The sequence below is a fragment of the Protopterus annectens genome, chromosome 3.part1 (genome assembly GCF_019279795.1).
Source record: "Protopterus annectens isolate FY-2018-M chromosome 3.part1, PAN1.0, whole genome shotgun sequence".
NCBI classification, from domain to species: Eukaryota; Metazoa; Chordata; order Ceratodontiformes; family Protopteridae; genus Protopterus; species Protopterus annectens.
In genome coordinates this window covers 465,017,005-465,022,449 of record NC_056732.1, presented here as the reverse complement: position 1 = coordinate 465,022,449, position 5,445 = coordinate 465,017,005, and the positions used below count along the sequence as shown (strand labels likewise).

Sequence of the window (5,445 nt, the reverse complement as noted above, 5' to 3'; positions counted from 1 at the left end):
TTTGAAAGGTCCTGTCAAGATTGTTGCTTCTATGACGTTGCTCATTAAATTTTTTACTACAAGCTGTGCCGTTGCAAAGCTTTGACTGGTTGATATTTCGCAACATGATAATTGGCACGCCGATTTTCAATTGCAGTACGTGCGGTGGAATCCCTGGCAGATTGAGTGAATTCAAAAATTCTGTTCGATAATTAACCACTTCATCTGCTTCCACAACAGTGTCGACGGACATGTATGTGACTGCCTCACTTTGAATGTTAGACTGAATAATATTAAGTTCATAGATGTCTTTGTTCTTGGCCGCAAGAATAGCTCGTTCAGTCAGCCAATCATGATTCTTATAATTGGTTTGAATATTGGGAAATACTTTTTCAACCAATTCTTCTTTTGACATCACTAAATTGCAGAAGTTATGAGCAATGAAATTCGTCCTGAGGTCAGATCAACCGGCACCTTTCTGTTCCCAATTTCCAGCAATTGATGTGAGAATATCTCAGCTGATCAATCGTTTTGCAGCTGGACATGCACATTTGTAGTTAATTTGAACGTCTTTACGTGTCGCCACAAAGTAGAGTATTTCAGGCAAGCATTTATTTTGTCCGCTGGTGTAGATCGAGGAAGTACAGGTAATGTTTGCCTGAAATCTCCTGCAAGCAATATTAATGCATTCCCAAATGGTCTGATGTTTCCACGCAAATCTTGCAATGATTGATCAAGAGCCTCGAGCGATTTTTTTGTGTGCCATTGTGCATTCATCCCAAACAATAAGTTTGCATTTCTGCAATACATTTCCCATGCCGGATGCTTTGGAAATGTTGCACATGAGAGTTTCAATGAATTGCATGTTCAATGGCAATTTCAAAGCAGAATGAGCAGTTCTTCCACCTGGTAGCAATGTCACAGCTATTCCGGACGACACAAGAGTTAAGGCTATGCCATTTTGGGATCGAATTGCTGCCAGAATCAATGTAATTAGGAACATTTTACCAGTTCCTCCTGGCGCATCTAAGAAGAAAATTTCTCCAACCCCATTATTGACAGTTTGCATTATTTGATTGTAAATGCCTTTTTGCTCAAGCATTAGCTTAGGAATATTTGATTGCACATACGACAAAAGATCACCCGTGTAGTAATTTTGTTCACGACGCAATTCTACATCGAATGAAGCAGCAGCAGATCGTTTCGGTGATGGCTTTCCCAATTGATTGAGAACTTTGTTTGCGATTTCTAAGCACAAATCTTCAATCATTATCAACGCTTTGTTGTAGATTTCTGCTGTGAAATCCATGTTCATATTTGAATTTTCCTTGCGTATTCGACGGAAAATATCTTCAGCCATGTGCAATTTATATTTCTCCCATAACTCTGTTGGAGATGAAGGAGAGCAGACGGTCAAAATGATTGCAAACAATGCACGAATTTGATTTGGATGTGACGTATTGCACACGTCATTAATTTATACATCCCAGTGTTGGTCGTTCTCCAATAAATTCAGAGCTTGACATGCACTGCGGAAAGTGGCATGTGTAATGCTGTTGACAATTCTCAATTGCTGGAAAGACGTTGGACCGGGCATATTTACCAACAGCATGCGAAGAAAGAAGCATTCATCTTGACTTGGATGCATGGTGTACAGTCTGCCTATTGTAGTTTCTTTGAATATGCCAGGTTGTCCGTCGACTCGCTCTCCTCATTTGCGTCGTTCAAATGATTTTCTACTCGCATTCCATGTGTAATACATAGGCACTTCTGAATACAGCAGTGTTTTCGCAAACGCGTCATTTTGACATAACTTGAGGAAAGCAGTTAATGCTGTAGCCGGTGGATTCAGGGCTATTTGTTGCACATTTGCAGCTGTGAAATAAATGTGTTGCCCATTTTCTATATGTACTGCTAAGTGAACAACAGCTGGACTTCGTTCATGTATGGGAAATTAAAGAATTTGTCATACAGCTTCATTGCTGCTTATGTATCTTCCAGCCTGATACTGTGCGATTTCATCGATATGTATGACCGCATTCCTATCACTTCTTTCTGGTTGCATGCCAAAAACTGCCATGTCACTGCCTTTATTCACGTACTTACAAATGTATTTGATCGATTTAATGGAGTTACAGTATTCCACGTTCATGTGCGCTTTGTATGTTTTTGATAGCAAAGGTGAAAATGGAACAACCCACCGGTTATCTACTTCGATGTTACCATTTCACATTTGTATGGTTTGCTAATTTACCGCCATCATCTGCTGATCTTCTTCTGTGTAAAGGATATCCATCGTTTCCTGTAACTGTGTTGGATACTAATGCTCGAGGATATCGCTTAGAACATTTTCCGTCTATCATGCATGGTGAATTTGGATTCAGTGTACCGCAAGGTCCATGTATCATATTTTTCATCACAACTTCATGCAAATCCTTATCAACATCGGGTATTTCAGCGCATATTACATCGTCGATTTCATTTGAAGTGATTTTGTTATAGAGCCAGATTACTATATGTGCGTGTGGCAATCCTCTCTTTTGCCATTCCATTGAGTACATCCAGCAGCGCACAGAGCCAAACACTTCATGTTTTACCATGAAATCCATCAGCAATTTCAGCTTCTGTCTGAAAACAGGTGCTGTGATGTCATGCCTATCCACCGGCGATTACCCAGGAAGTAAGAGCTGTTGTAAATCATCCCAAGCTGGATTGCATGTGAACGTAATGAATAGTTCTGGACACCCATAGTGACGAACATACGCAATTGCATCTTAAGCATACTCATGCATATGACGTGGACTGCCTGTATATGAAGATGGCAAAATCGTTAGTCTTCCAACGTTAGTTGTATTACCGTCATTTACAACTGCATCTCGCAAATGAACATATTCTTCAGAATGAAGCTTGGTCTGATTCAAACGGATGAATATCAAACGTTCTGTTTCGATTTTTGCATACATATCTATGATGTATTGGTAAAACAATTGACGGCATTTCAAAATGTGATTATCTTCATTCTCTCGAATCATTAATCAGTATGAATAATAGTTCATTGTGCTGCATTTCATATTTGTTTCTTTGCCACTGCCTGGATTTGTCATCTTAATGTTGAAGTGATATCCATCGGCACCATCCCAAAAAATGATTGGATATTGCAGGGCATCGTAGCATCGATGAGAAAATGGAACACACCAACAATATAAACTGATCAGGAAGAAAGTAACCACAACCGACGAGGGACTGCTGTGACAAAAGTGTATAAACTGCTGCTCTCCAATAAAACTTCCAGGCCCATAAACGCTCCAAACAAATTTATTCAATAAAAACACAACCATAAAAACGTCGACCTAGGTTTCGTCCGTTGTACGAACTTCATCAGAACACCACAAATTGCCTCCAAAAATCTTAAATAATGTGCACAAACATACTTAATGAGCCTGTTAACCAATGAAATGCATATGCAAACATTTTGAAATCTTAAAGCAGCAATGCAACTGGGTTGAACTGTGTATTAATTGTGTATTAATACCCGAAAAAAACCCTGACCCCTCCAGTAATAAAACTACTTAATATTAACCACTATATATTGCTAATATATATGGTGCATATAAAATTAATAATAATATATAGATTATTACCTGAACACACTAAATTACAATAAACCCGACCTATTTAAAAAGTGTTACAATATATACTTTTTATATGAAACATATTAAGTTGTAGATCATGATGTTAAGTAATATTATAATATGTAAAAAAGACCATTATGTCTGAATACTGTTGTATAAATAATAACATATGAATAAACTATGTATAATTCTACTATGTGTATACGTTATTGTTAATGTAAATACAAGGGGAAACAAAAAATCATAAAATCATAAAATGGTAAAAAACATATAGCATCTGTTTCACTGAATAAATAACAATTGTATATATAAGTAAATAAATAAATTAATAAATAAATAAATTATTAACTAATAACTATACATTGTGATGTACATATAATATAATAACATATAAACAGTACACCATATGTGTATATAAAAATGACCCTAAATTAATGTATGTGTGTCGAATACACATTATGTGCACCCTATATCATAAACAATGTTTGTCCTGAATATAACCAACTCACACTAGAATAAATTATAAAATGGTGTGCATAACAAATACCCTAATGTCTAAACAGGACCAACGGTCATAAAGAATAATAATAAAATACATAATATAAACAATTACTTACAATATACCACACAATGGTTTACATAAACCAATAACAAAAACACAACAGGTGTAATAAGATACCAAGGCCATACTAACTGCCCTTGATGTTATTCAACCATAAAATTGGCTTAATACTTATATATTCATTAAGTCCAGGATGTTGGTTAGCATTGAGTAATATCTGCACTCTCATTTCTGACAAGTCTAAATTGTATTTAGTAAACTTGCCTTGTGTATCCAACTTCTGGTGTATAACACCGAAAAATTTAAAAGAGTGACTTTCAAATTGATTTATATGTCTGGCCAGGGCATTTGTTAGTTTATTGTTTCTAATATCTAGTAGATGTTCTTTAACCCTGTCTCTAAAATGTCTACAAGTTTTGCCAACATAAAATCCTTCACACTGTTGACAAACAGCAATATAAACAACATGTTTAGTGTAACAGTTTATGTGATGGTTAATTCTAATATTATGTCTATTTACAGTCACCATTCCTTCAGTGTTAATTAAATACTTACAAGTCGAACATCTACCGCATTTAAAACTCCCCCTAGGTTTTTGTGAACTGTTATAAATATTAGTATTCAGACCTTCAAACAAATCTTTAAATGAAGTGTCCTTTCTAAACACATGTTTAACACTACCCGTGAACATTCCCTCAAGTGATTTGTCTGTACTTATAAATTTCCAATTCTTATTAATGATATTTATAATATTTGAGGAAATGCCGTTATATGTAGTTATGTACAATGGAACGTTGTTACATATAAATTTTCCAACGTCCACCACTTGACTGAGGTGACTTTCACTGGGAATCATCATGTTACTATGTAAAATTGCCTTGTATATGCCATTGTTTCTCTTATATTTCACTTCTTTAGCTATATTATTACAAAAGTCTTGTGGATATCCCCTATTTAAAAATAGACTAATAATAAATTGAATTTCATGATCAAAATCCACATCCTCACTGACCATTCTGGCTGCCCTCACCATCTGGCCTTTAACCACTGCTTTTTTTTGATGGTGAGGGTGCCAACTATCAAAATGTAGGTACGAATTTGAGAATGTGGGCTTCCTATAAATATTAGACACAAGCTTCTTATTAACATTGTCAAAAGTTAAATTGATGTCCAAATAACTAATACTTTTCTTACTAATCACATGTGTGAATTTTAAAAAGGTTATACTATTATTAAGATATTCTAAAAAACTGTTTAATATTGCACTTTCTC

The 5,445-nt window shown here is 35.5% G+C and overlaps 1 pseudogene; it reads right to left on the bottom strand.

The window, feature by feature from the left end:
- Positions 1-1,945: 1,945 nt before the first annotated feature.
- LOC122797685 lies at positions 1,946-3,011 on the bottom strand (annotated as a pseudogene).
- Between the last annotated feature and the right edge of the window lie 2,434 nt (positions 3,012-5,445).